General features: G+C 36.4%; 1 long non-coding RNA gene across 1 annotated transcript in view; it reads left to right on the top strand.

The window, feature by feature from the left end:
• Window positions 1–20,146, top strand: part of LOC143670173 (uncharacterized) — a 172,627-nt gene that overhangs the window by 18,216 nt on the left and 134,265 nt on the right. The window contains exon 2 of the long non-coding RNA XR_013169292.1: window positions 10,750–10,829. This is a non-coding gene — a long non-coding RNA (uncharacterized LOC143670173). The remainder of the gene's footprint in view (window positions 1–10,749; window positions 10,830–20,146) is intronic.

The following is a 20,146-nucleotide window of genomic DNA, read 5'->3' as shown; positions in this document are numbered from 1 at the left end:
GATTCTTTCACTAGAAAGTTTATGAAGAAAAAGCTGCATGGAGAAGCAGAAGCCAAGAGTCAGTAGAACAAGTCTGAGAAAGGAGAAGACGTTGCCATGTGTGGGAAAACCAAGGAAGCTAAGGATGGCCAGCCAGCCAGAATGCTATCAACCCCTGGAGAAAGCAATCCTTCTATCTTTTGAAACCATGAGCCACTAAATTCTTTTTATTAAGACAACCCATCTGTGCTGGTTTGAAAGAATGTGTGTCCCCTAGAAAAGCCATGTTTTAATCCTAATCCCATTTTGTAAAGGCAGCTGTTTCTTCTAATCCCTACTCAATGCTGTATGTTTGAAACTGTAATTAGATTATCTCCTTGGAGATGTGATTTGATCAAGAGTGGTTGTTAAGCTGGATAAGGTGACGACATGTCTCCACCCATCTGGGTGGGTCTTGATAAGTTTCTGAAGTCCTATAAAAGAGGAAACATTTTGGAGAATGAAAGAGATACAGAGAGAGAAGAGCAGAGCGACATAGCCATGAGAAGCAGAGTCCATCAGCCAGTGACCTTTGGAGATGAGGAAGGAAAATGCCTCCTAGGGAGCTTCATAAAACAGGAAGCCAGGAGAAGAAGCTAGCAGATGACACTGTGTTCTCCATGTGCCCTTCCAGATGAAAGAGGAACCCTGACTGTGTTCACCATGTGCCTTTCCAGATGAGAGAGAAACTCTGATTGTGCTCTCCATGTGCCTTCTCACTTGAGAGATAAACCCTGAACTTCATCAGCTGTCTTGAACCAAGGTATCTTTCCCTGGATGCCTGTGATTGGACACTCCTGTAGACTTGTTTAATTGGGACATTTTCTCGGCTTTAGAACTGTACACTAGCAATTTATTAAATTCCCCATTTTAAAAGACATTCCATTTCTGGTATATTACATTCCAGCAGCTGGCAAACTAGAACACCATCCAAATGTGGATTTTTTATAGCAGCCTAGAAAATATGACACTTCTCAAAACTCAACAACAAATGTACACAAAATCCAATTAGCAAATGAACAAAAGACATGAGCAGAAATTTCACCAAATAGTTTGCAGTGATGACAAATAAGCACATGAAAAAAAAGTTCAGCATCATTAGCCATTAGGGAAATGCAAATTAAAATCACATTGAAATATCACTGCATATGTATCAGAATGGCTAAAGTCAAAAAAAAGTGACAATACCAAATGGACAAAGTGATTGTACATATTTATAATGAGGATGCAAAGTGGTAGAGCCACTCATAAACAGATCTTTTCTCAGGACATAAATAAGACTCCATGGCATCTTTATTGTGGAATTGTAATGTTCTGTATCTTGGCTGTTTCAACGGCAATATCCTGGGTTTGGCATGGTGCTATGGTATTTCAGGATGCTACTATCGGGGAAAACTAAGTAAAGGGTATACATTATTTCTTACAATTGCATGTGAATAAAATGATGGATTAAAATTCAAACAAAATACAGCAACACAGAAGGAAATCCCTGTCCATCATCAGAGGAAGGAACAAACCTTGAAATCATCATCTTTTTTGAGAGGTGACCATCTAAGGAAGGTAGGAGAAGGATTTTTTAGATAGACAAGCAATGCCCTTTTTTCTGTCTTCTGGGTACATTCTCTGAAGAAGGATTTGGGTGGGGGTGGGGGAACCAAACTCTCAAAACATTTCATGAATGCCCTCTGGTGTCATGAAAGCAAATCAGAAGATTAGGGAAAATGAGATGGATTCTCCTTCAGAAAATATCTGGTAGAAATGATGACAGTTCATTTGTGCCTATGAAATAGCTTCTACCTTAAACTAAACTCATTCTTCCTCCTTTAATCAGCAATAAACTGAATGTTATTGGATACATTATTTATAATTGAGGATAGAGTGCTTCTTCAATGTCCTACTGGATGAAAATGGTTTTCAGACCCAATGGGGCTTCAACTTTGAAAGGTCCATCCACATACTCCTTTCCAAAATAAAGTTTGAGAAAGACTAAAGTAAGAATACATATTACTTGAAGAGGTGACATATTTATCATATAACTATAATTGAGAATTCAGAAGGTATCATATCTCAACATAAATATACATCATTATTTTACATGACTTTTCTACTCTTTATTATCAGTCACCTATGAATTTATCTTTTACCTCAACTTGTTTCCCTATCTACCTATATTTATCTTTCTGTCTTTCTATCTCCTACTGATCCACATTATATATATATTATGAGGCGTTGTTATGAATGGCATATCTCCCAGCATTGACTATTTGTCCCTTTCCCAAGAAAATCATATGTAGAGATATTATGCTGACCATTTGGAGATTTTGGGTTCACTTGGTTAAGTTTTGTATCATTGCCTGTTAGATTTAGTTCCACTTAATGCTTCTCACCTAAATTTCTATTGATGGGTAAAGAGTTACTTAGCATAATAATGAGAAAACTTTATCTTTAAAGTAGAAAATATCTAATTTCACCTGGAAAATGTAAAATAAAAAATCATTTACCTCTGAATAAAAGGCCTAAACCATTAAGTAGAAGAAATGGAGTTATTCATTCCTTATGGTTAAGATTGTAAAAATCATTTCTGAATTTTGATAAAAATGGTATGATAAAATCAAACATAATTCTTTTATTTTAGCATTTCCTTACCACTCCTCCAATATTAAAATAAATTTTATAGTTGTATTTAGAGTCCTTTATTCTAAAATCAAAATAATTTAAAGAGTGATGATTTTATTCTGTGGAAGATGATAGTTTCCTATTGACTTCACTTGGTCTACCCAACCCAAATCTAGTAGTTACCAATTCTAAATGCTTATTTTTCAAGTTTTTCAAACATTACTTCCTATCTTAGGCCTCATTTTAACCTCAGCCTCTTGCCACCAGTTGTTTGCTTGAAGTGATTTGAATACCAATTGCAAAGTTTGCAACTAAGTTTCCTGCTAAGTTTGGGATAAATCTAGATTTAAATCAGAAGAGCCACTGAACAAAAGAGGAAATGGAGGAGTGCCTGAAGGAAGTTAACTTTCCTTAAGGGCTCCAAATCTGGGTGGTTCCAGTGAGCATGGGGGAATTATTTGCCTTTTAAGATAGTTACAATTATAATCTTAGTATTCACCTCATTTTAACTTCAGCCTCTTGCCACCAGTTGTTTGCTTGAAGTGATTTGAATACCAGTTGCAAAGTTTGCAACTAAGTTTCCTGCTAAGTTTGGGATAAATCTAGATTTAAATCAGAAGAGTCACTGAACAAGAGAGGAAATGGAGGAGTGCATGAAGGAAGTTAACTTTCCTTAAGGGCTCCAAATCTGGGTGGTTCCAGTGAGCATGGGGGAATTATTTGCCTTTTAAGATAGTTACAATTATAATCTTAGTATTCCGAGGTGCAAATGAATCCATAGAAAATTTGGTTTTGTTGAGTGTAAATAAGGCATTCATTCAAAGGAGATGTTGATCCGATTGCCTGATGGGAAGAAAGAGGAGAAAATCATGTCACTTCTGTAGACAAACATCATGAAATGTTTTCAGGAGTTTGCTTTGAGTGCCTGTGGTTGTTATTAGATAGAAAGATGATATGGAAAAAAAAAGGCCTGCAAAGGAGAGGACAAAGGCTAGACAGAGGAGAGAGATAAGCTCAGCAGGGCTATACAAGGACAGGGATTAGGGCAGAGTCCAAAAACCCAAGAGTGTGGTTTACTGACACAGTTATCCTCAGGACACCAGCAGCTTGCTTACTGAACAGATTGCGTATATGTCCCCTGTGCATCTCGCCAAATGCAAAGACGACACTGCGAGGAGAAAAGGGTGTGGGAAACCAGCAGCGTGAGATTCCATGCTCAGTGTGACTCTGGGAAGGGTCAGTTCCTTCACTTGGTCTGATTTGAGGGCCCCTGACTTGGCAGCTTTCCCAAACTTGTCCCCAGAAGGAGACCTCTTCCACAGGAGAAATTTAAGATGTCATTTCTCAAATGCCAACTCTGGAGGCATGTTTCCCAACTCCATGGTGAAATAAGGAACATCCAGCTGGTATACCAGGTTTTTCATAAAGCTGACTGTGATCTGTTAAGGGGAGGTTGAAGTGGTTAATACCACCTGTCAACTTGACTGGTTTATGGTATCTAGTTGATTGGTCAAGCCAGTGCTGGCCTATCTGTTCCTGGGAGGGTATTTTTTGGACAGATTTAAATCATTAGTTGGGTGCATTTATTACTGACGACATCTACAATCCACAAAGGAGATAGCCTTCAGAACCAAAGGAGTCTCTTCATCCAACCAGTTGGGAAACTTAAAGGGAGAATTGATGATGTTTGCAATCAGAAAGGAGAATTGCTACTTCTGCTATAGCCAGCCAGCTTCTCCTAGAGAATTCATCAACACCTTCAGTGGGATTCCCAACTTACGGTTTCTCCTGGGAAATTCAATGTCACCATTGATTTTCACACGTTGCCCCAGCCCTTCGGAATTTGCTAATCCCCATCATCAGGTGACCCAAATCCTATAACAAATCTCTTAATATTTATATACTGTCCTCTTCTTCTGGAGAACTCTGACATTTTTCTGATTACTGCATTCCTATTTCTGATACTAAAATGTTTTTCTCTTAAGTAATTAAGCTGAAAATACATAGTATTGTATTTGTGATTGCTTTGAATGTTTATTGTTTTAAATGCTTCCTGCCCTGAATTGGGTGGTGAAGAGGGCAATTGGCAGATGATGCTGGCTCCAAGATTTTTTTTTAAGATGGTTAAAATCCTAAAGTCTAGAAGCCAAGATCAAATAAGACATAATGAGAGAATTACAAACAAGGTAGCTCCTTCAAGAGATAACTAAGCTGTATGATAAGCACCTGTGGTCAATCATAAACTTAGCTGCCATTTAACCTGATCGGAGAAAACTTGAGAGAAGATGGCTTAGGAGAGGAAAAACTGTGACATGCTCTATGAACTCAGAGCTTTTGCGGTTTTGTGGAGGGTTTAGGGCTTATGAAAATGCAGAAAATGGTGAAAATGTGGAAAATGGTGAGAAGAAAAAAATGTATGAAGTTGTATATTTAGAGTTCCTCTCTAAATGTTTCCTTAAGACTAACACCCTTATTAAAAGTCTCCAGACCTTAATTCTGCTACATTGGGAAATCGGTGTTCACTGAATTAGGTACTCCTCTTAAAAACTTGGGTTAGTGAAAACTTTCCTGAAAACTTGCCCTTTTTGATTACACTATGAAATTAGAGTATCACTATAGTATTAGAATGCACATCATTATTCACTTTACTGGAAATACTACTCAGTAAATATTTAAAATTTCACCTGTTCCCCACTTGATACTGTGTCAAATTTTAGGGACACCCAAATCAATAGGTCACACCCTCAATCATGAGGATTACTTTTGTGAAGCTTATTTGGTAGTGGAGAAGCTTAGACTACCTATAGGCATGCCTAAGAGTTACTTCTGGAGGACCTCTGTTGTTGCTCAGATGTGGCCTCGGTCTCCCTAAGCCCAACTCTGCAAGTGAAATCATTGCCCTCCTCCCCTACGTGGGACATGACATCCAGAGGTGAAAGTCCCTGGCAATGTGGGAGATGACTCCCAGGGATGAATCCAGACCTGGCACCATGGAATCAACAATGCCGTCCTGACCCAAAAGGGGAAAAGAAGTGCAATTAATAAAATATCAGTGGCAGAGAGATAGAGTCAAATAGAATTGAGAGGCTACTTTGGAGGTTGCTTTTACTCAAGCTTCAGGTGTACCTTGCTACCTCTCATAACCTGCCAACCCCCAACCGGGACCATTTTAGCCAATCCTAAAGAACACCTAAGGCAATATATAAGATTCCACAAAGGTTCCATGTACTAGAGTAACTTGCCAGAAACCTACAACCTCCAGATGGGTTCCTGGTCCAGATGAGTCCTGAAACCTAGCCCAGCCTCTCCAGAACATCAGATAATTCCATCTCCCTACCCCATATTAGTGACAGACCCTTCCAGTGTCAAAAAGTTAGAATTGCCATAGCCCAAACACCCCTAAAGAGAGGGATGGAAAGATCAAAGTTGATGGTGGAGTTACAGATAGAAGATAGGATTTAACAAATGAATATGAATACTGAATCATTAAATTGATATCTCTTTTAGTCTCCAGTATTTTAGAGCAGCTACAAGTAAAAACCTAAAATAATGAAATTGTAACCCATGTCAAACTCTGAAATATGTTTACAACTAACTGTGGTGCTGTACTTTGAAATTTATAGCTTTTTTGTATATATGTTATTTTTCACAAAAATAGAAGGAAAAAAGTCAAGTGTGATGATAAAAATGTATTTAAGCCTTCTAGCCTCCTATATTGTGGAGCAGCTAGAAGGAAAAATCTGAGAGGATCGTATGGTAGCCCATGGCAAACACTGGGATCTGTCCTATAACTACTTGTTGAAGAATGCTTTGAAAGCTGTTGCTTTTTTATTTCTTTGCTTTGTATATATGTTGTACTATGCAATAAAAATTTTTTTTTAATTTTCCACCTGCTCCCTAAAATGAACCAATTCATTGTTATCTTCCTGATGAGTAAGTGACCTTTCAGATGGATGTTTTGAGCACTTCAGAAAAAAATAATTTAGGAAAAGCAGTTATGATTTGAAGGTACAAACCCTGGAGAAATTCACTTTATGTCAAAAAAGCTAGGAAGAACTTGAAGTTCTGGAAATGGAGATCAACAATTCAAGAGGAAACTGATTAGTTTGATCTTCCATCTTTAAGAGAGGGCATTTGAAATTAACTTCTATACTCATCTCACAGTATATCCTCAATAATTTTGCATGCCTTAAGCCTTTAGGTTTTTTTTCACTGTATTCATCTCTTGTTATCCAAAGAAGCATTTGCGTAGGAATTAGGGACCATCTAAATATCTCTAATTTTTCATTCCAAACAAAAAATCACTAGAAGTCTTTTAAAATTTATTTCTCATAGCAAAATCATGTGCTTATTTCCATTATTAAAACTTTGGTAATAGCAGTCAAATCTATTAGGATGAGAGAATAGGAATGATGTAATATAATTATAGTTTAAATAAAATGCTATGATTGATAAGAGAAAATTCTCTAAAACTACCATGGTCTGAAAGAAAGGGTCAAAAGCCAATATGAAAATTGCCCTGTCTTTTTTCATGTCCACTAAAAAAAGCATTTTTAATTTAAGTGAGTTCTACTTTATCAGAATTTCCTTTTATAGTCCATATTTTTGTTATAAATTGTAATAAATTTAGCCCAGTGCTATATCCCCAGAGTTTTCTCTTATGATTTTTTCTAAAATAAATTTTACATTTGAGTCTATAATCAGCTTTGAGTTAATTTTTGTACAGAGTTTGTTGAGGTTTATTTCTTTGTTGTCTGTGTATGCCTGCCTGTTCCAGTGCCATTTGCTGAAAAGCTATCCCTTCCTCCATTGAATTTCTTTGTCAAAATATCAGTTTAATCAGCCTCTCCAAGAACCTTGACTAGTTATATCCCCCTATCCTATATTGTTGATACCCTTTCTCAACATGAAAAAGTTAGAATGCACATAGCTCAAATATCCCTAAAGAGTGGGAGAAGGATCAAAGGAGATAAGGAGTTATAACAGAAAAGTTGGGTTTAACAATGAGTATGATTGCTGAATCAATATAGTGATATTTCTTTCAGTCTCCAGGGTCTTGGAGCAGCTAGAAGGAAAAATCTAAAATGGTGGAATTGTCTCTCTGATAATATTTATGATCATGGTAAGTATAGGGCAAGCATTAATATTAGATAGCAGAGTTCCCCTGATTTTCTTATTTATCATCATTGCTTTAGCTATACTGGGGCCTATACTTTACCATGTAATTCTATTTCTACAGAAGTCATCGTTTGGACTTTGATAAGAAATGTATTAAAACCTATTCATCAATTTGGGGAGATCTGGCATCTAGACAGTTGCCAGTCCATCAATACAGTATGCATTTCATTTATTTAGGTTTTCTTTAGTTTCTCACATTAACATTTCATAATTTTGAGCGTTCCGATTATCAGTTTTGTTCAATCGATAGCTAAGTATTTTGTGTTCTCTGGAGTGATTGTAAATTGCATGTTTTAAATATTGGTTTCCAAATGTTCACTGTTGGTGTAAATAAATATGAGATCGATATTTTCTTAATTTTTAATGCAATTTTACTGAGATATATTCACACACCATAATATTCATCCAAAGCAAACAATCAATGGTTCAAATCATCACATCACATTGATTTTGGGGAATTGTTCTTGAAATCCCCAACCATGAATGCACATGTTATTTCTAGGACTATTTCTTGTAGATTTCTTGGAATTGTCTACATTAACAATCATGTCAACTAAATAGGGACGGTTATATTTGTCCCTCCCCAATCTTTTGGAAAGATTGGAGACCAAAAAGTAAAAAAAAGTGTTTCTTTTATATACTTTGTCTATTTCATTGCCTAGAAGTTCTAGTAATATGTTGAATAAGTGGTTACAATGGACATCCTTGCCTTTTCTCAGTTTCAGATGAAATTCATTCAGCTATTCACAATTGGGTATGATTTTTTCTTTTGAAGAATCTTTTTCTCAAGTTATGGAAGTTCTCCTCTATTCCTGGTTTGCCAAGAGTTTTCGTCATGAATGGGTTTGGATTTGGTCAAATACTTTTTCTACAGTGATTGATTTGATCATATAACGTTTTGCAGTGTTGTTGACTACATTGATTTTCAAATTTTGAACGAGTCCTACTTTCCTGAAATAAATTCATTGTGTATGAATCTTTTTATACGTTATTGGGTTTGAATTTTTTGCTTTAGTTTTGTGAGGATTCATACTTCTAATACTATGGAAGTTATGGGTCTGTCGTTTTCTTTGTGTCTTTGAATTTGGAATCGGGGTGATTATAGCATCCTAAAGTGACTTGTGGATTGTTCTTTTCATTTGTATTTTCTGGAAGAGTATGCGTAGAATATGTGCCAAATATTTATGCGTTTAATAGTATTCTCCAATGAAACGATGTGGGACGGAGTGTTTCTCTTTTTGGAGGTGATTTCCATTATGAATTCATTATTAATGGAAATACAGCTATTCAGGAATCTATTTCATTTTTTTAAGTTCTGATAGTGTATGGTATTTGAGGAACTAATCCATTTATTCTAAGCTATCATCATCAAATAGATAAGTAAAATTTTTTGTAATATTCCTCTATTAGGAAATTCTTCTATTATGAAAATACTTCCGTGATAAATGCCTGCAGGATCTATAATGATACTCATTATTTCAATCCTGATATTGTCATCTGTGTATCCTCTCCACTGCCTCTCTTTTTTTTAATGAGTCTTGCTCCAATATATACATTTTAGTGATTTTTTTCTAAGAGCCAGTTTTTTGTTTCATTGTTTTATTATTTTCCTTGCTTCAATTTCAGTATTTTCTTTATCTTTATTATATGCCTCCTTCTGATTGCTTTGGGTTTAGTTTGCTCTTGCCTTTCTAATTTCTCAATTATTAATTTGAGTTTTTCCTTTTTCTAATATCAACTCTGTTTAACATCACCCCATATATTTTAATATGTTGTATTTTTATTTTCATTCAATACATGTATTTTTTTTTAATGAAGACATCCTTTTAACCCATGGTTTATTTAGAAGTGTGACGTTTAATTTCCTTAGTAATTGATTTCTAGTTTGATTTCATTATGTTCAGAATACACACTGTATGATTTCAATTATTTGAAATATGATGAGGTTTTTTCAAGTCCCAATATACAATCTGAGTCAGTGAATCTTCCTTAGGAGCTTGATAAAGTGTGTATTCTGCTCTTGTTGGGTTCAGGGTTCCATAAATATGTATTATAACTTTTGGTTGATTGGCTTCTTCAGATCTTCTATATTTTTGCTGATTTTCTTTCTAGTAGTTATTGAAGTTGTAGAGTGGAGGGCAGTAATGTCCCAACTATCCTTTTGAACTTTTCTCTTCCTTTTTCAGTCCCATCAGTTTTGCTTCAAGTATATTGAGGCTGTGTTCCTGGGGCATACCTACTTATGATTATTATGTTATCTTGGGGAATTGATCATTTTATCATTGTGTAATAAATGTCTTTTCTCTGAAATCTATTTAAACTCGTATTAGTATAGTTAGTCCCAATTTTTATTAGTTTGCCTTGTATAACTTTCTCATCCCTTTACCTTAACCCAATAATGTTATCATTTTTTTTAATTGAGTTTCTTGGAAAGAGCATATAGGTGAACCATGTAATTTACCCAATCCCTGAAATCTGTATTGGTGTATTTGGGCCATTTACATTTAAAAGAATTATCAATATGTTATGGCTCACATCTACTCTTTTTATGTTTCTTGTTTGTGTTCTTCTGTTTGTTTGTCTTTTATCCCCCTTTTCTTAACCTCTTGGGTTACCTGAATAATTTGGAGATTCCACCTTAATTTGTCTCATGTACACATGCATTTCATTGTGGTGTTTTCTTAGTGATTGCTCTCGATATTAAAATATACACATGACATCACAGTGAATTGGAGTCATCATTTCACTACTTTTAGGGAAAAGTAGAAACCTTACTGCTACTTAAGTTCTTTGACCCTCTTCACTTTTAAATATCATTGTGTGCAATATATTAGATGGTATTCTATTTAGTTCCAAACATCAAATATGGTTTAGAGAACCCATGATGGGAAATATAGGTTAATATATTTATCCATATTTATGCTGTATCTATTATAGCTTCATGTTTCCTGAAGCTCCAGGATTTCTTCCATAATTTCCTTTCTGTTTGAAGAGTGTCCATAAGCCATTGTTTAAAGGTGAGTATCTAAGCCTTTGCCAATTCCACGCTGCGATGGATCCCATTCGGTAAGTTTCTAATTTTGATTTTGTGTTCTTCAGTTCTATAGTTTCCATTTTATTGTTGTTTTACAACCTCTAATTCTCTCCTAAATTTGTTTTGCTTTTGTTCCAAAAACATTTGTAATGGCTTGCTGGATAACTTCTTGTGGCAGATGCTTTATACTCCTTGCCGGATAATTCCAACACCTGATTCATCTCAGTATTCCTTGACTTTCATCGTTCTTAGGGTCTTTTGCTATGTTTTATCATTGAAGCTGTGATATTGCTGATATGACAAGTGAAGCTCTTGCCTGAGAAGCGATTTTCATATGAATCCTTGTTATTGTGGCTGTGGTATACTGGATACTGGTTATTTATGTATTGGATATTTTTAACGTTTATTTGTTGTGGCAGGATTCTCCTTGCTGCTGGCTCTTGGCACTTGGCACCTTTGGATGAGCGGTGGAGTGTCAGCTCTGCCAGGGTAGGGTAATGCTTTCACTGCTGGCTGGCTGTTGGAAGGACTTTGGCTGATTCCTATCTTCAGTGGTTTTGAGTTGTGTTGGGGTAGTCAAAAGGAATCTGCTTGGAAAGGATGGGTTATCTGAGCTGCCCTCTGGTGCTGGGTTGAGAAACTGGAAACAGAAGCCCGAGTCACTTCCTTTTGTTGGGGAAATGTGATGCCTCATGAGACACCCAGTTGTTATGTTTATCTGACAGTTGCAGAAAGAAATGAATAGATACCGTTCACATTACTGTGGATTACACTCTTGGACCAATTAAATAACCCAAAATTCCATCAGCCACACCAAGGCTAAAAATTCATTACAAATATAAAGTTAGTTATGGCATGTGATGATTTATTCTGGCTTTTTAAAAATCCAGGAAATAAATCGAATAGGTTTGCTCTATGTCCGTGTATGCTGATAAATGATTAGCAACTGGTTTTGAAAAATTAAAAAAAGAACAACTCTGATTTGTAATATTTCCCAAGTTCCTTGATATAAATTTCCCAGTTTTTGTCAGTATTAAGCTATCCATTGACACAAAGCAGCTCACAGAATTCCTGAGAATTTAATAATCCCCAAGCCTATATACACAACTCGAGGCTCTTTTTCACCATCTCTATGCTAAAAACACATGTCAGTTTGTGTACACAAGTAAGTTTAAATGCATTAAATATTAAGTGGCACTTAGAACTTTGCAGAATTGTGCAGTGATTTGAAGTGTTTAATCATATAAATTCTTGCAGATGTGTGATGAGCATATTTCAAATAAATCAAGTGAGAAAATTCTGTCTTTAGTAGGAAAGGAGAAGGCTCACTTCCTTCCTTTTTATGCAGATATATTTCTCCACGTACGCTCACTAGAAAATGAAATGCAGTTTTCATCTGATCCCTTCAGGCTGGTGTTTTTGTTTGTTACATCGTTGTTTTTCTTTTCGTGTTAGTCATCACAGTTAAATTCCTATTGGTGTAATTGAATGACACACCCAGAAAAATGTTTTATCTCCTGAGCCTCTGAGGATTTAGCATAAAAATCTCAATCTCTGCATCCTTCTTGCCTATGAATGATTTCATTTTCTATGACAATGCTTTATACAGACACTTTGACCTGAGGAAAACAGACGACTTTCTTCCTTTCCATTAAGGTCTTTTTTTTTTTTTTTAACTAATATTAATATCTCCATGTCTGCAAAAATGTCTAGACTAGACATTTACAAAGCTGAAAAGTTTTATCCGTTTATTTATCAGCAGAAAGTTCCTTGACTAAAAGTTACCTTTTTAAAAATATATATATATATTTTCCATTTTTTAAGAAAAGATAGGTATATATGTATTTATATATATATATTTATGCTATGTAATCAAAGTTTGTCTCACTGTTAATTTACAGTTTCATTGATTCAAGTTGACATGCCTTTGCATCATGACCTTGATTTGTCCTTAACTTCAGGGTAGAATGTTCTGGTAACCAAAAGTTGCCACCGCATGGGTTGAATTTGTCAACTAGACAGGGAGGAAGAATTAATTCAATACCAGGTATTCACACTTGTCCTTCTGCACTGAACAATCTCACCAGGTTATTCACAAAAATAAGACCAAGAGAAAGAAAAATAAGTCTGTAGCACAAATACCACTGAAACCTTATACCTCCCTGAGTTGTCCACAGCATCTTAGCAATCGTGCCTTCTATGTTCTTCTGAATGCTGTACACCCTTTCCTTACAGAACATATGAAATAGGTGCAGTATGTAGCACTGATTCATTTTTTCAGCTGCTGGAATCCAAATTCCCTGAGGGCAGTGATGATATTTTCAATTATATTTCCCTAGTATTTAACAGAATCCTTACACATAATACAATGCCTATAATATTTGTTAAATAAGTGATTTATTGGATGAAGGAGTGTCAGCTTGGATATAATGATGAGAAAACACAGGTCAATGAATAAAATGGCTAACACTTTTAGAAATTATTTAAAAACAGAGAAGAGGACACAAAAGCAAACATAAGGAATAGTGTGGAAGGATTAAATAAGAAGGTTTATAATATGCATATTATACTTCCTGATTTGCTCCATTTTATTCCCCATCAGTGACCTCCCGTAAAAAAGATGACCAATTCCCCTTGAAACGCTGACATTCATCTTACCCCAGAAAGCAGACATAAATTCTCATAGGAAAACCAATATGTGAGACAAATTATATTAGATTTCTTATCAACCTAATTTATTTTCAAAATTCATCTCCACCTCTCAGATTCTAATTAGGTTAATTTTCCTCCACTGCAGACGTTCTGTAAATAAAATGTTTTCAATTGGATTTGGCTTCAGGATTAATTCTGACTGGATACTTTTCGCATTTCATGGGAAAGAATGAGAAGTAAAATAGTCATTGACAGGTTGAATCAATGTCTAATTACCAACAGAGTATTGGAGACATTTGGCTGAGGCTAAACTTTGAGGGCAGCTTTCTGAAGAAATCCCAGGGGTGAGTTCAGTATCATCTTGAGCACTAATTTTTTCAGTTATTTGCATGTTACCATTTCCAAGGTTTCTTTCCCCCATCTCCTACATCCTTGACTCGTTTTCCCTGCAGGTAAACAATTTGAAACTAAGAATACTAATAAGTTCAGCAATGGGATTTCATTCCATTAACAATCCCGGGGAGATTGTCAGTATGTGAAAACAATGGAAGGGGGGGGGGGTTCAGTGATATTTTTACTATGAAATAATCAATACACTATTCATGGTAGGATGGGTTTCAAAGGTAAGGCTCAGTCCAAAAATTCTCAAAAATCATCAGCATCTTTTTCTATAAGGATGGATTAAATTTCTATTTTTAGCCTCCGCTAAGGAGTTGAACATTTATTTTAGTCAAAGCATTTTCTCATACTAATCATCTTTCATAAGATTTTACCAGATCATTAAGTTGGAAGAAGAAGGTCCATTTGGCATTTGACATTGTCATTTTTCCATGGAGGTAGCTCCTGAAATGTGGTCGTTCTGGTCTAGCCTTCATAAGTGGGATTGTTATGGCACGGTTTTCCTGGTACCTTCAGCCTAAATGCATCTCCGACCATGTTTTACATGCTCTAAATGCATGGGGCCAATCGAATTCTTTCATTCCATGTTGGGTCATGGGCCATTGAGAAGATATTGTGGATTTTTCTGCCTAGACATATCATATGATCTATGTCAGCTCCCATGCTGTCTCAGGGAATGCCAGTTTTTGGGATTTTCCATGAACTGTATCTGGGAACAGAGGAAGAGAGAATTGACCTTGGCTCAGAGGACTCAGGAGTTTGAGCATTTCAGTTTCCCTAAACACCCCTCTAAGTCATCTCTTTTCCTGAAGTTGTCTTTGGAATTGTTGTCTAGAAATGTGAAGACGCATTCCTTGTTTGATCTGTCATCTTCCAACCCATTCAGCTGTGTGGGGAATTTGAAATTCAAGAGCCAGCGATTGACATCTTTCCATCTTGAGTTCCATGAATGACCTGTTCTAAATTCATGGAATGAGCATGGTCTTTCTAACAGGTGGGAGAATGGCTAATTGCATCAGGAAATATGCTGAGAAGGGTAGGAGAGAAAATGAATTTGGTGGTCACTTCAAAGCCATATTTTGCCCCACCAGACATTCTCCAAACATTACCTTGATGAATCCCACCTTCATTTGTATAGATCCCCAAAAAAGCAAAGGTATTCTTCAATATCTGTCCTCATATCTGCTCAGAAGTTGATTTCAAGCCAAATCATCTCCAAAGAGTCTATCTAAAGAACTCTGTTGTTTAGTGTTTACTCAATGTTCTGAGTTAACCTGATTTTAATTGTCTACAGTCTTAGGGGGAGGGTATCTATTGTTGCATTACAAAGCAGTCTTGTGGACCCCACCCATGGATTGTTGGAGTACCCGCTGTGTTCCCACAACTTTACTGCTCCTTTGTCAACAGCCAAATGATGCCATAATAGGCATCTATTCAAGTAGGATTAACCTGTTCCTTTAAACTGGGCCATGAGAGAACATGTTTCTCAACTATGGGAAAAAGGAAGAAATTCTGGCCATGATTTTGGCTGTATTCCTTGTACTTTCAGCAATGTCAGAGTGAGAATAATGAAATGTCCATTCTTGGGCATTCTTTCCAGAGGTCAAATATTTCCAAGAGATCCAAGAAATAGAGAAGAAATATTCTAATAGAGAAGAAATATTCTACCAGTTCCAACACTCTTCTCAGGCTTCTCAACAGCTTTATTAAGCAAATGTCTGGGGAATTATTAATTCATTTAAAGCATAGTAAAAAAGAACATCTCTATACACTTTGAACCTAATGTCATTTTTAAAATTGCATACGTATAGATCCTCTAGCTACAGTTCTTCCAATATTTTAAAGTAGAAAATTACAAGTCATTCAAATCTAAGTTTGCAGCAATTGCCTTGTTTGGACATTTCTAGAAAATATATATGTCAGCTAATGGATATATCATCGTGAAAGAAAGGGGATGATTTTCCGTAATTGCAAAATTACTCTCTAAAGTAAAATGTATATTCTAGGTAACATATCCTACTGCGAATACATGCATATGTAATCGAAAGATGTCTATTTACATGAATTATCGGTAACATTGATACTTATTATAAATTAGCTGCTTTCTACTGGATACAGCTCTTTTTGTATCAAATTAGTGCTTGGGTTGAAGATCATTTCTGAATTGCATTTTAGTTCTATTGTTCTATTATTTTTTAAAGTCATGTTGAGAATACTAAGAAATACATAGAAATGTATATTGATTGCTTGAACCTGTGAGTGTTCTATCGATACATGCCTTCAGAAGTGTGTGCAATCCTAAATTAATTGTTTTACTAGCGTAATGTTATTACAGGATTCTGTCCTTTTCATAGGACCCCATTTCTCTTCATTTTAACATCTTTTATTTTTCTTTTAACGATTTATTTATAACTCTTCTAGATCACAACAGTTTACAGGGAGTTGGAAAAGCCCTTTTATTGGGTTAACTAGCTATTCTTTTTTATTTTCACTTGCCAATTTCTCCACTGTGCAGATTGGCTCAGCCAGATAAAAAATCGGCTTTAAAGAAGCTTGATTAACCGCCCAAGTTAGATTTAGCCAACTATGTCGCGGTAAACCACCTCTCTCTTTAGTATTTGTTCCATCTTCCTGACAACTAAGCAAAAAGGAACTCAATGCCTTCTTGAAGTTAGAAAAATCCCAACTAGACTCACCGAGAAAAATGGGCTTATGCTAGTGCAATAAATAATTGTTCCTTTTGAGCTTTGATATATTGATTCCATTTATCTCATGGAAATAATGTTGTACCAAAGAAGGAAAAAGGGGGAGGAAATAAGGGAATGAAGCAAGGTGTAACAGATCTATGTATCTCCTATGATAACAGGAGAAAAGAGAACACCTGAACATCCTAGGATTTGGAATTAGTCTATTCCATGGAGCATGGTGGCCTCAGTTTTGAGAGTAAAATGGAGATGCACATCCCTCTTCATCAAAGACTGGTCTAAGGAAAGCATAGTTTCTAATCTTTAAGAAAGACAATAAACAAGTAGTATTCTATGGTAGGGATTGAGCACAAGATCATAGTAGGAGAGATGAGTAAGTTAAATATATGGGTTTCAACAAGGTCTGACTATAAATATGGTGCAACTTGTTTTCTACTATGTTAAGTGGAATGACATCATCTCCCAATACTCAGGTGTGAAGATGAGACTCATTCTGTGTGGGAGAACCACAATGACTCAGATTTGTGGGCACCACCTCACCTCACAATGCATGGTTTTCCGGCCCTGTTTTCCAACAAGTCATCTCAGGAGCCTGGGGAAGCCCCCTGAGAAGGTAACAGAGTTTCTGTTCATTCTGAGCACTTTCTAGCTTTCCAGGAGCAGGGTGAGTACTCGTGCATGAGACCCTACATCTCAGATTCCACACAACCAAGGTTCATTTCTTATTTAGCCACCATTGAAATCAGTGAGGGATCAGTGTTTCATGTTTAGCTGGATGTTTGGTAATAACTTGAGCTCCCTCTAGTTTGCAGCTGTCCCATCCTAGATGTTGCTGGTCTTGATGGACAATCAGAATCTAAGCCAAGGAAGTGACAAGAAAGACTGCAGGAAAAGGTGGAACTGCTCAGCCAGAAGCAAAATCCATGAACGTGATGAATGCTGCGGAATGAATCGCATCCCCCTCCAAAAAAATATGTTGGAGTTCTAATTCTAATACTCAGTTCATCGGAATGTGACTTTATTTGGAAAGAGAGTCATCACTCTTTGGAGTCACTTAACTTGGAATTCGGCAAGTTAAGATGAGGTCCTACTGCAGTAGGGTTGGCAGTTCATCTGATATGACTAGTTTCATTGTAAGAAGGGGGAATTTGGACACAGAGGAGAGAAAACAGCAAGAAACCACACTGGCAGAGATTTAGTTATGCCACCAGGCAGGGAACAGCAAGAGTTGCTGGGCAACCCTAGAAAGAGAGTCTTGTTCTCCGCCTCAGGAAGCTAAGAGAAGGATGCAATAGATTCTTCCCTCCCAACTTTGAAGGAAGCTTGTCCCTGCTAACACATTAATTTTGTTCCTCTGGACTTCAGACTGGTGAGACAATAAATCCTGTTGTTTCATGCAACCCAGCTTATGGTACTTTGTTTCAGCCTCCCTAGAAAACAAAGAGATGGCTCTCTCCCCAGTGATTGAGTGATGCTGCACAGCAGAGACTTTAAACTAAGTGTTATCTACATGGGCTCATTCCAAGAGATCTCACAAGCAGAGAACTTCTGGCTGGTGGGAGAAGGGGCCATCAGAGAGACTGAAGACCTGGGATATGATATGCCATTGCTGTTGAAAAGATGAAGCAAGACATGTCAGAAGCAATAGGGCTACCTCAAGTTGATGAACTTGGCCCCCAGTGGGCAGCCAGCAAGGAAATGGACACCTTAGAGCTATAAGTGCAAGGAATTGAATTCTGCCAATACCCTGAATGAGATTGGAAGTGGATTCTTCTTCAGAGCCCACAGATGCCCAGCCTGGCCCACATCTTAAAAGAGAGTCCCCAGAGGACCCCACCTGGACTGATCATCTACAGAACTCTGAGGTTATAAATAAGCATTGTTTCAAGCTGTTGAGTAATAATATGATATGATTTGCCATATGATGATAATATGGCAAAATGATAGAGCCTTGCAATACAGAAGCCACAAATAAAGCTCAGTTATACACAGATTCCTTATTCAAATATTGAAAGATCAAGAAAAGGTGGGCATTATGTTACACAAAGTTATTGAAAACCAGATAATGAAATCAATATATATTTCATAGATGGTAACATTCTGCCTTCTTCCTTTTCATCATGGATTGCTTGATTGGTTAACATAAATTACAGATGCACCCATCAATGTTACCGTAAACATCTTAAAAATGTAAGTGCATTTCTTCTATACCCACTAGATGAGGTTACACAAAGATATTTTAAAAATATTATCTAATCTTCACATCATATTCCTATTTCCCCAAATATATCTTAAAATGTTGGCTTTAGCTGCATCGTTTACCAAGGACACCGTCGTGACCCACACATAGCATTTAGTTATGTACCCTGAGTAGTGTTTAACCTAAACCATCTCTTCCTTTCTACTTCATCATCATTGATGTTATTCTAGTAGCTGGCACTAATTTCCCTCTTGACTGTCTCACCTTCTGATTTCTTTCTTGCAGTATCACCTTGATTATCCATATCTTATAAACCTTAAGGTGGAACTAAAGGCTTGGTGAGACTCCAGTTAGGTGTTTTTCCTAAGAAATATGTGTGGTTGATACTGTGTATTTATTTTCCCCCACTGCGTGCAGATTACAAAATAGGTCGCTTCAAAATAAGAGTAGTCAATTTGACCCCCGGTTTAAATTTATAATGTCGTGATGGCTCCATAGTAATGTCTTTTTCCCGTTTGGAACCAGAACTTACTCTGAGAGCTGACATTTTTTTTTTATTATTAATTAACAGAAAAAAAGAAATTAACCCAACATTTAGAAATCATACCATTCTACATATGCAATCAGTAATTCTTAACATCATCACATAGATGCATGATCATCGTTTCTTAGTACATTTGCATCGGTTTAGAGGAACTAGCAACACAACCGAAAAAGATATAGAATGTTAATATAGAGAGAAAAATAAAAGTAATAACAGTAAAAACAAAACAAAACAAAACAAAAACCTATAGCTCGGATGCAGCTTCATTCAGTGTTTTAACATGATCACTTTACAATTAGGTATTATCGTGCTGTCCATTTTTGAGTTTTTGTATCTAGTCCTGTTGCACAGTCTGTATCCCTTCAGCTCCAATTACCCATTATCTTACCGTTTCTAACTCCTGCTGGACTCTGTTATCAATGACATATTCCAAGTTTATTCTCGAATGTCGATTCACATCATTGGGACCATACAGTATTTGTCTTTTAGTTTTTGGCGAGACTGTGAACTGACATTTTGATGCCATGAACATATCCACTTCCCTATCAACTTTGGCATAAAAGCTTTAACATCTTTTGGTGTTGCCTCAACTAATGATTTTATTACAGATTACAACACGATGACTTCCAAACTCTTTCATTCCCTTGACATTTGTTAGCTGGCATTCTTCCATGCTATCCGTGATGCTGCATAACAAATATAACAGCAATGATGTTAACTCCTGAATCTTAGGGACTTAAAATACACACTGCAATTCAGGGCAGCTGTGGCTAGGATCCTTTACCCTGGTTGGTCTGGGC

This window comes from Tamandua tetradactyla, chromosome X (assembly GCF_023851605.1).
Source record: "Tamandua tetradactyla isolate mTamTet1 chromosome X, mTamTet1.pri, whole genome shotgun sequence".
Taxonomy (NCBI): domain Eukaryota; kingdom Metazoa; phylum Chordata; class Mammalia; order Pilosa; family Myrmecophagidae; genus Tamandua; species Tamandua tetradactyla.
Note: the sequence above shows the minus strand (reverse complement) of the source record. Positions and strands in the feature narration are given on the sequence as shown.